Source organism: Ambystoma mexicanum, chromosome 12 (assembly GCF_040938575.1).
Source record: "Ambystoma mexicanum isolate Mex_15411 chromosome 12, UKY_AmexF1_1, whole genome shotgun sequence".
Taxonomy (NCBI): domain Eukaryota; kingdom Metazoa; phylum Chordata; class Amphibia; order Caudata; family Ambystomatidae; genus Ambystoma; species Ambystoma mexicanum.
This window is the reverse complement of record NC_090936.1, coordinates 701347391-701359725: the sequence shown is the minus strand read 5'-3', so window position 1 is coordinate 701359725 and position 12335 is coordinate 701347391.

Genomic DNA, 12335 nt, shown 5'->3' with positions numbered 1-12335 from the left:
GGTCCAAATTACTGCTAATGGAGGGTTATCTAGAAAAATCTATACCACTCGGGGAATCAAACAAGGATGTGCTCTGGCTCCCTTTCTATTTGTCCTCTATATGGCGGATATGAAGACATCCCAAGAAAGGATCCGTGCATTCCCTCCAAAAGTGAACGGTATGGAAGTCCCGTGGATGTTATACGCAGATGATGCGGTATTTGCTGATCAGACCCCTATTGGTCTGCAACGTAGAATTGAAGCTTTTAACAAATATCTGAAAGAAAATGACATGCAAATCAATGTAAAGAAATCAATGATACTGTGCATGAAATCAAGTCGTGGAAAAAAACCTGCAGGGAAACGACAGATATGGATGCTGGACCAAGAGAAACTCGAAGAAGTGGATACTTCCATCTACCTGGGCATTAGGATAAATAAAAATTGCAATGAACAAGCACAATACACCCTTATTCGAGAGAAACTCGCAGCGCTAACTAATCAAGGAATCCTACTGCACTATAGATATGGAAAATTTTCATTACAGCCAATCATTACATTCTATAAGCAAAAGGTGGTGGCAGTGTTAACATATGGAGCAGAGGCACTGTTGTCTTTGGGATGGGAAAGCTGGAATCTGTGCGAGGCCTACTTTTGGCGAAGGATCTTACATCTTCCGAACTCACTGCCCTTAGTTCTGATAAGATCGGAACTTAGACTTCAATCTATGGTTTCAATCACGGTGTGGAAATCTCTTTCATTATTTCGGAAGTGTATTTTGGACAAACCGGCGCAGCCATTTAATATTTTAACAAGACCTGGTATGCCCAATGAAGATATATTTTTCATGAGTGGAAGAAGAGATGTGAGGATACCTTAGAACATCTAGGTATCTCACTGGAAACTCTAAAGTGTAATCCTGACAAAGCCAAAAGAATCCTGCGTGAAAAAGACTGGGAGGAAACCCAGGTCACCAAATTGGCAGGAAACTGGGCTCATAACATCGTCTGGGAACGCAAAGCATTAAATATTCTCCCACCATATCTTCAGAAATTTCCGTCTAAACATTATAGAGATCTGCTATTAGGATGTAGATTAAATATCTGGTATTCCCGAGAGGTCAAGCTGAGAAGACGGCTTATTGAAAAAGCATCAGCGATCTGCAGGTTCTGCAAAATGAAGAACCAACTTGAATCAGTGCGACACGTGATGTTAACATGCCCGGTTCTGGTACCAAAGCGTTTAGCGTTTTTGGGCAACTATATAAGCAACATCACGATGGAAACAGAAGAAGAATACTGGGAACGCCTTCTAACAGCGGAAAAGGTGGGTCGAACTATTGATGCACTAAAGTTTGTCGAATCCCTAAATCTGGACCAGGAAGAAACGGAAATGGAGGAGAGATAGGAGCCCTAAAGACTACGGGGTGCATCTGTTGCGGTAAAGACTTCCATTGGAGGGATAACTAAACCGATTGGAACTCAAATAATACTTTAGTAGAGGAACTCTGGACTCTTGTTCCTCGGACTCTTATTTGAGGTTTGTTAAAGGTTTACCTATGATTAACCAATAAAACAAAAAAAAAAAAATGTAGTGTTTTGTAGGTTTTTAGCATCTCTCCAATTGAGATGTGAAATGACCCCAACTACACAGTGCTGAAGAAATCTACACTTTTAGAATCTTCCCCTGAAGAACGTTCACCTATTGAGTGGAATTAAGAACAGAAACATGTTGGGAAATTATTTTTTTAAGACACTTTAGAGTGTTTAATGGTGTAATGTGTTGTCCTCTGTGTCTATGATTTATGTATATTTGGGTTTGGATGATTTTTTTTGTATAGTACAAAGTCACTGTGTACGATGTTAGGGTCTGTGTTTAAGTTTAATTTCAAAACAAGTATTTTTATGAACAATTATTTTGTGTTAATTTAAATAAATTGAATCCAAAGACTGATTTCTTAGATTTGCACTTAATCTATTATTTCAAGACTTAAGGTGCGAAAAAATCAATGGTCCGTTTGTTGCGATCTGCTTAATGGAGGCTTGAATGCTATGAACTATGTCTATCTCCTTGTTGTATTGAAATTGACGTACCTCCCCTTAGGGTGGAGATAGGATTTTCAAAGTAGGGGTTTTGTTTATTACAAACCTATTGAAATATACCTTAGACAGACAACAACATTTTGAGATATAAGTACTTTGCCAAACATTCATATGTGCATTACAATGCATGCAGACACAAAATGTCCAGACACACATACATCACACATTTTGACTGGGAACACTGTGAGCTGTACATCAAAGATGAATGTCACAAGTGCAGTACCAACTGTGCATATCAGGCAGTGCAACATGGCATGGTCTGTGGGTTCGATGGTACATACATACACCCAGACATGAGTGGCAGTGATACACATCACTGCAAGGATGGTAGTCTGTGCATCATCAGTGATCCCATACCCAACTCCCACATTGTCTTGTCGCAAAATGTGGAAGGGTGACCTGCACATCTGTTATCCTTAAATTTCATGCAGGCATATGTGATGCCATGAATCCCCAACCACCATTGCAACTAGGGGTGTAAAGAACTTCGGCTTTGAGTAATTATTCGGCCGAGATCAGATGAAAAACGCCTATTCGGTTTTTGGCTGGATACTTACTCATATGCTTACTCGAAGCTGAAGCTCAATACAATCCCTTCACAGACACACACATTTACACCTGCAGCTGTTTCCCAATGTTCCCATACATGGACGCTCTATAGGTTGTTTGGGGGCCAGAGGTGATTTTCCAGTTTTCTTCAGATGTAGGCTTTTGCAGGTTTGGTGAGTGGCTGGTGGGCCGTAGGGAGGTAGCTTCAAAGAGGAAAAGGTTAGGGGCAATTAAGCTTGAACCGATGGTGCAAATCAATGATTTAGTAAAATGGTTGATTCACCAGTAGAATGCACTGCATCTGCTGTAAGAGGGCATGCGATGATGGACACTAGCCCCCAGTGTCCTCCGTAACAATTAATTCAACAAGTTCACAACAACACTGCGCTGACAGATAGACGAGCTGCTCAATTAAGCCCAGTTATATTTGTTTGTACCACACTCCTGGGGAGAACCAGCATGCCGAAGAGGACTCAGCCTATGTGTGAAAGGCCCAGAGGGATTCCACTGAGCTCTCAAAGAAGCCAACAGGCTGTTTTTATTTATTTTAAGAGATTGTAGGTGAGTTAATGAGGCCTCATCCAGCTCCACTGTGGGCAGACGTGTTCCTCTTCTGCAGAGCCTGTGTGATGGCATGGAGAATGTTACACAACCGCAGAAGCCCACAGGATGGGGACTTGTGAAGACATAGTTGCTCATTCATGCCCACCACCCACCAGGGCCAAATAATGGGTGACAGTGAAAACACGCACACACTTTTGTTATGCTGCATGAGTCATGATTGTCACACCCAATGGACGATACACATGCAGGACACTGTGAATGTGTACAGTCACATGTGTGTTGCATACCATTGACACACGTACAAGCTGCACATTTCATGGTCCATGTAGAGGTGATGCCTTCCAGGGGAGCAGAGCTCAAGGCACACAGGGGTGGCCACATGAAGATTCAGACCAAGACAGCTGACTCAGAGTACACTGCCAGTAAAAGATGATGCATTCCTATATATCAAATAAAGGAGTGCATATTGAGAATACAGCCGCTGAGATACTCTAGATACACACACTCTATGGCTTTCACCCCTACCCAAGTAGCCAGCTCATGCTCTTAGTGTTGACAGAGTCTTTACATTGGGCACAATTCATGACTTATGGCTCATGGAACAAGCCTTTGCTTTTAAAACCCAGGGATAAGTACTGAACATGGGGCATGATCGTTTTGAAGGCAAGCACAAAGCGTCAGGTAGCTGACCAAATGTACACATTCTGACAAGAAATTGAACTTGCCACACAGAGAAAGCTCTAACCAATGCACTCCATTTCCATGTCGTGTCCTTTCACACACAAAAAATGTTCATGGGTATCACTTGAAAGCTACATATGGTGCATGCCTGAGAAGGTTAACTGTGATATCTTTACCACACTACTTGAGTGGCTGCATTGGGACATGCTGTACACAGATCCTCTTGCCATCAATTTGCTCTCGATTCTCTCAACATGCCAACTACTACCAGATGGCTCCACAGTGTGACTTTGCACCCTTTTTATGACAGCACGATCTATTGTGTCACTGTGCAGACCAGAGTCAGTGTACAATCAATGCTGTGATATGTGTGCTGCCCAACTCACCACCCTGTTTGGCAATGCTTCCATGTGCTGCTCCTTTATCTAACAGCACATTTGACTATTTCTGTTGGATATGTCACATCAGTGCTGGCCCAGGTCTACCAGAACCCTATGTGAGATTTCTCATGGGCATGGGTCCTTTGCTGCTCAAGCAGCACAATTCATGAATACGCAGTGTCAATATACATGGTGTGCACTGGCCGTGCCCTTTAAATGACACTGTCATTAAAGTGTCAGTCAATGACTCTCTATAAATGAGTGACAGTCATTGACTGTAACGGGCACTGCCAACTCACACAATCAAAATTGACACTTTACATTATGTGTGCTGGCTGCACCCTATATTTGCGGTAGCCTTGTGTGACTGCACCACTTGATTGTGCCTTGAGAATGCTCTGTGGCCTTGTCCATACAACAGTGCACTGTAAATGTTGACATATGCAGCTAGAAAGAGTGTTCCATGATGTACCCACAATTAAACACATGAATCAATCACAGAAGTTACCTCAAACTGAACCTCCACTGGGCTAAACACCCTCACTATACCACCACACCTTGATATTCACAGGCTGCAGGCCTGCACTAATAATCGATGCTAATACCAGCTCTGTCAAGACAAATCATGGTCCTGCTATTTTGTGGAGGAATAACCCCTGAGACGTGGGCAATGGTGAGGAGACAGTAGCTGTGGAAATGTGGACCCCATACAGTGATGAGCCGGTTTAATTCTAAATGCTTCATCAGCTCATTAATGGTCAGGCTAATGTTTGTAAGTTGAACAATCCTTCCCTACATTTGTACCTCCTGTTTGGCTACTTCATGCTGGACATCTGTTCCTGATATTTCTGTATGATATGATGTGGCCTTTATAACACGCCTATACACAAGTGTTTCAAGGCACAACGAGGGAAGGGAGTGGGAACAGATGGAAGACAGACAACGATCTTACTATGCCAGGTGTCATTCAGATTGTGCAAGTGCAAAGGAAGGGGGAAAGAAGAAAAGTGCAGGGGGGCAGAGGGAAAAGTGCAGTACATGGGATAATAGAATAACAAGATAAATAAAAGAACTACCAGTAGGTGGCAAGTACAGGGTGAGTGCAGACATAAGTGCTGGTGGGGGGACTGTAGGGATACAGAAAATAGTCCCCAGGTGCAGGTGTTGCCAGGGAAGCAGTGCAGGCATGCATCTTTCAGGGCTTGGGCCCGAGTTCAGATGGGTGGCAAGGTAACCAGTGCAGTCTCAGTATCTGTCAGGACTTTAGCAGAGGAGAGGGGGCGAGAAAACAAAAGCAAAGAGGAGGGTTTTCAGGTGCTTACGTAACTGAAGATGGTTCTCCTCAAGTTTCAGGGAGGCAGGGAATCTGTTCCAGAGGGAGGCCACAGCGGAAGAGAGAGATCTACCACCAACTTGTTGCTTGGAGAAGCATCTCACCCTAAGGGAGCTGGAGGAGGATGAGCGAAGAGCTCGAGAGGGAAGATATTTAGGAAGAGAGAGTTGAAGGTATTGCGGTCCCAGAACCCAGAAGCCCTTGTGGACGATGCAGAGGGTTTTGAACGTAATGCTCACAGCCACTGGGACCCAGTGCAGAGATTTCAGTCCTGGAGAGATATGATCCCTGGGCTTGAGGCCAAGGACAAGACTCACAGACCTGTTCTGGATGAGTTACAGAGTGCATAGAGTAGAAGCAGGCAGATTTAGAAAGAGGCTGTTGCAATAGTTCAGCCTAGAGAGAAACAGAGCTCTATAGACAGTTAGCTTCTGGGGAAGGAGAGGAAATGAAGAATAACTCTGAGGAGGTGCAGCTGGTAGTGTGACTTCTTAAAGATGTCAGGGATGTGAGGATAGAAAGAGAGTGTGGAGTCGAAGATGACCCTGAGGTTTTTAGTCTTGCAGGTGGGAGCATGAAGAGGGCCAAGAGAGGCTGGCCAGAGAGCTACAAGAAAGGAGGGAGTGGATGTGCTGATGAGGAGAATCTCAGTCTTACTGGCATTAAGGCAGAGGTAATTGGTGGCACACCCGTCCTGGATAGCAGACAGACAGTCAGAGATGAGGGACAGAGAAGAGGTGGCCGAAGGTAGCCTGAAAATGAGGTGAGTGTCATCCGCATAGCACTGAAACGTGGGGCAGAGAGTGGCAATGCGGTGGGCAAGGAGTGCCAGGTATTGGTTGAACAGCCAGGGAGAGAGGTTAGACCCCTGGGGGACACCACAGGTAGAGAAGAAGATAGCAGAGAGGAGGAATCCAAGTTGGACCTCGTAGGGTCTGTCAGAGAGAAGGAAGTCAGCCACGCCAGGGCCTGACCAGAGATACCTAGGTTATCACAGAGACAATTAAGCAGGGTGGCATGGTTGACAGTGTCAAAGGCAGAAGAGAGATCAAGCAAGATGAGGACCCAGGGGTTGTTAGAGTCACGGTTGGAGAGCAGGTCTTCACAGATGTTCAAGAGAGCAGTTTCCGTGCTTCTGGCAGCTCTGAAGCCAGACTAATGGTCACGAAGAGAACCAACAGATTCAGTGTGGAGATTAAGCTGAGAGATAGCCAGTTTCTCCAGGAGCTTGCCCAGGAAGGGAGTGATGGAGATTGGGCGATAGCTAGCCAGGCAGGAGGGATCGGCAGAGGGTTTCTTAAGAAGAGGGTGGGCAAGGGAGTGCCTCAGGGGGTATGGGAAGACTCCATTGGTGAAAGAGTGGTTGCAGAAGTCAGCCAAGGCATGCTCAAGGGTGTCAATGTGGTCCTGGATGGTTTTGGAGGAACAGGGGTGAACCTGTTTTGATGAGACTTTCATAGATCGGACTTGTCTAGAAACCTTGTTTGCGGAGAACAGGGGAAAGGCAGAGAAATAGGGAGGAGAGCTGGCTGCAGAAGGGCCAGAGAAAGAGCAGGGAGAATAGGGAGGGAGGGGAGAGGAGGAGAATGAGGACAGGATGTCCTGAGTTTTAGAGACGAAGTGAGATGCCGGTGGCATGCAGAAGGCCTGGGAAGGGACAGGAGAGGTGGAGACTGCGGCAGGATTGGCCAGTTCCTAGCTGATTTTAAAGAGTTCAGCCGAGTTGTTAGATGCCGCCGTGACGCAGGCTTGGATATGAGCTCTCTTCTTGGTGAGGACAGAGAGCCGTTATTGCCTTTGGAGCAGGCGGTATGCCAGTTTGTCAGATGATGTACAGGAAGCATGCAATTTCCTCGCGCCCACCCTGCACTTGCATTTAAGGGTGACGAGGTCTGAGTCATACCAGGAGTTGCACTTGGCTTTGGGCTTCTGGTGGATCCTCATGACAGGGGCAAGGATATCAAGAGTATCAGATATAGCAGAGTGGAACATGGAGAAAGCTGTGTCAGGGTGAGAGTCAGCCAAAGGAGTATAAGGCATGAGAAAGTTGCGGCAAAAGCCTCAACTGATATGCGCTTCATGGGCTGGATGACCGAGAAGGTCCGTGGCAGTGATGGAAGTGGCTTGGTCTGTGAGGTAGAAAGGGTGAGATGGGAGGAAAGGAGAAAGTGATCACTCCAGGAGAGGGGAGTGGTGAGAGGGACAGAAAGGGGAAGGTCTGAGGGGATCAGAACATCCAGAGTGTGCCCTGCAGAGTGAGTCGGGCCAGAGGGGAAAATAGTGAGTGAGAGAGAGTCACAGAGGTCGCAAAAGAGTTCAGATGAAGGACAGGAAGCATCAAGGTGGATGTTGACGTCTCCAAGAAGGAGAAGGAGTTGTCAAGGCCAGGAGTGAGGAGGAGAGGTCCGCCCACTCAGAGATGAAGGAGTACTTTTGACCAGGTGGCCGATAGATAGTAGCCACATTAAGGGAATGGTTAGGGGAGAGAGAAAGAGACTGCAGACAAGGCATTCAAAAGAGGAGTAGGCCTGCGTAGGAATGACAGAGGCAGGAATCCACTTGGGGAAGATCAGGGCTACACCCCCTCCGGAGCGGTTGGACCTGATTGCGGAGAGGATCTTGCAGCTGTTAGGGAGGAGCATGTCAAAGCTTGCGACAGAGCTTGCCGTGAACCATGTCTCAGTGAGACCGAGGTCAAGTTCTTCCAGAAGGCGGCAGATGTCAGAGGAGTGTTTGACAGCTGAGTGACAGTTAAGAGTGGCAATGTGGAGAAGGTTGCCATCCTTGAAGGACTTCCGGGGAGGAAAACAGATCATAGGTACGCCCTGCGGAGATGTGGAAGGAGCCCGAGGGGGGGCAGAGAGGGAATGAGAGGGCAAGGTAGCCGAGGAGGAGGCAGCAGCGGAGGCAAGGAGGCCATGGAGGGGTGAGAGGGGACAGCAGGAGAGGTAATGAAATTGATGAGGCACCGAAAGCGTCTATCAAAGAGGTGAAGGTTGGCCTGAGGGCCTTGGACCGGGACGGTCCCATTTGAATAAATATTAATGATGACCTTAGAGGAGTGAAAGGAGGCCAGGAGGGCATTCCACCAGATGCCGCCATTAATGGGAGAAGAAGAGAAAGGAGAAAGCATAGAGTCCATATCTAGGATCCATAGGTATGGCGAGGGAACGACAAAGAGGATGTCAGTGAGAGTTTCCTTGGAGGAGGCACTTGTATAGGTGTCAGTGATAGGGAGGCCTGGGTTGGAGCCCAGGATATCCTTTTTAAACTTCTTCCTACCAGATTTTGGGAGGAGGGCAGGATAGTCAATAGAGAAACAGTTAGAAAATATAGGAGAGACAGAGAGCACCATAGAGTAAGAGGGGAGAAGAGAGAGGTGGAAGGGAGAGGGGAACACTAGGCAAAGACACTGGGTAGGGTGCAGGCAGATGAGGCAGTGAGAGGCAAGAAGGTTGAGCAATAGCACAAGCGAACAACACTCAGGATTAAGGAAATATCAAAAATGCACATTTAAGACAGAGGGGAAAAATAAATTGGTCACTGGACATGCTCAGACTGAGACCCAGCCCATCCTCATCTGCAGTTCTCCTAAAACAAGGAGCCACAGACTCCTCATACCCCATCTGAGAGGCCGATGTTGCTGCCATATAATTCCATGATATAATAAATGTAGATGTCTGGATAAGTATGTATATGTCATGGTTAAAGACATTTCAGTGTGAATGTTTTGTACAGTGATGTGAGCACCAAGCCATGTGTCTGTCAGGTGTTCACTGATTCACACACATACCACCTTTTCATCATGGACTGGTGAATGGAATATAGAGCCCTCTGATCATGTTTCAATTCCCAAATGCAAGGCAGGCAGGAACACTGATTGGTGCTATTCATCCCCTTACCCTTTCTTATAGGGATATCTTCAGATAGCACAATAGGAGTGTACCAGACAGTCCAGCATGCAATGTTGGCCCTCTATCAGCAAATTATTCCTATGGCTGGACTAGTGTCACCCCTTGCGATTTTCAAGTGAGATTGTTTTAACATAACCCCTGCACCACAGAAAATCCATTCGGTCAAGGCGTTCTCTAAGAGCTGAGAGAATAAACATGCACCTCAGCAGCAACAGCTGTGTTACCACACCATATATTGATTTTAAAGTACTTGATGTACAATGCAAAGAGATTGTCCTCATTAGTTTAGCGATGATTCATTGATATTAAGGATGTTTTTCTTTACATGACACACAGGTGTTGCATGGGGGTGATGTGTGCCATTCACAGGGGCACAGTATAGGGTTCTGCACTTGGTCCCAAGTTGGCTTGAAACATCCTTGCGTACAAGTACTGGCACAGCCCTGTGAAGTTCAGCAGACAGTGATGTGTACTGTGACATCAACATGAACCACGCATGGAAACCGCACAACCACCTGTCAGAATGCAGGTCATGTCACAGAAATGTATATGGTAGCAAACCTGCATTGGCCATGGATAACTGCCAACTGCAGCCAACTGTACGACAACACATATATGGGCATATCATCCATTATTGTCTACACATACAATAGACACAAATGCTGCTCAACAGATGTCTCAACATGGGCGTCCATGCCTCCCATGCCTTGCATCTTCTCACTGCTAATGAGTCCACTTGCGACCTCTTCGAATGGAGTCAGCTCCTCCTCCTCTGGGGCACTCTCCAGTGGCCTCGGCAGAAGCCATCTTGTAACTCAGTTGTGCTTAGTCTTTCGAACAAGATTGTTCATCCGCTTCTGGACCTCTTTAGCAGTTTGCCTCTCCACACCAAAGCCATTAATCAGGTATGCAACCTGTTGCCACTTCTCCAGTTGCTGGGCAGGATTATGGGTGCTTGCCCACCGAGGGGTGGAACTCAACATAGAGTTCCGTCACAAATGTTGTGAGGATTTCAAATTCCTCATCTGTGAAGCACTTCTTCCTCGGCTGACCCTCATCCTTTGCATGTGTCTGATCTTACGGTGGAGCCTCTTCCTGCTCTGAAGGGTGTCCCCTCTTGGCCCTAGTGGCCCTTGGTTACCCTGGCCCACCTATAGGCCTCCCACCATGTCCATGTACAGGTGCCGGGTCACCTGTGGACTGAGGCTCACCACATCCTCCTAGGGCTGGGGTGGTTTATAGTGATTTTTTCGAATAGCATTTTTTCGAATGCCATTATGTCAAAAACATTTTGCTGAAAGAAAGTATTTAAAATGTCTTTTTAAAAAAAAATTAAATGGGGGTTTCCCCTCCAACCCCTCTTTTTTTAACCCTTTTTTTTTACTTATGAAACAAAAAAAATATATAAACTAAAAAAATAATACATTCGAAAAAAAATATTCCGGCTAAATGTGTTCGACATAATTGTATTTCGAAAAAATGTTTTTGATATATTAACCGGCTGGGGGCATATGTGTCCTCACCACATCCCCTTCATCTCTCTTTCCCTTGTGTAGCCTTACCACTCATGGTGCAGGCAAAAGTCACAAAAAAACAATGAAACAGTGTACGTGATCGACGACATAGATGAGTGGTGGTGCAAGGCTCCAAAACCATAAAATAGTGGTACGCGATACGGAGAGGCACCCCAAATCCAAGAAAATGCATATGTGATACTCAGAAACTTCAAAATAAGAAAGAAAGCAAATGCAGAGCCACCCCAAAACCAAATAAATGCATACACGATACACAGAAAGCCTCACAATGAAAAAATATAAATGAGCGTTTGCGCAGAGGCAACCCCCAAAAATGCGATACGCATCACACAGGAAGGAAATGGTTTGCATAGCACCCCTAAATGAGGAGCAGCAAAAGCTGAACCTCCGTCTTCATACCTTCTGGCACATAACCAATGATGCGCATTGCACATCTCAACTGCTGAGTGTTTTCCTTCCCAGTGCTGAGCCCTTTTTTGGATATTTTGTATGTCACCATGCAATCCCTTGTAACTTTTTTGTACATTTTTTTGTTACATGAGATATCTCTGCAAAATCTGGCTCCTTTTCATCCCACATGTAGGCGGTCATACCGCCACCAAGGAATCCTAGTTTGCTGAATTGGGGGTGAGAGAAAATAACAAAAAGAGAGCAAATGTGTTTTTTTTCTTTTGATAATGCAAATAAAAGCCTGTGTTTTTTTCCTTGTAAGAGCTAGGAGCAAATGTTTGCTGTTCTGAATTAGCAATTTTCCAAGCTTACAAGAACAGAATGAGTGGAAACATTAAAAAAAACATGTTTTTATAAGGTTGCCATCAGTTTTATGAGAGGTAGGCCATTTTTCCCTTTTTTTTCAATAGGACATGCTTGGACGGAATGGGAGAAGAGGGTAGGAAAGCTGAATTGGAAGACAGAAAGGCATACATTTCTGAAAAGCAGACAAAATTCCAAGCTTTGGAAGGGGTCTTTTGTGAAGGTCAGACAACAACTCTGTACGCATAATCTGTAGGTTGGGAAAAACATTGGAAAAATGCCTGAAAAAAAGGTATGCGCTGGACATGTTTGAACCTGGAAGGTAATGGCTTCTGTGATTATTGAGAAAAACAATGCACCACTACATTCACCTGATGCTTCTTGTTAGGAAATCACACATTTTTCATAATGTTTAACAAAACCAGCATTACCACAAGCCAAAAACTGAGCCATGGTACACATGATTTTTATGCTGATGGCTTTAACAGACGTACTTAGCAATTGCGAATAAGGAAAACAAATGTGGTGAGGAATGGCAAGCATAA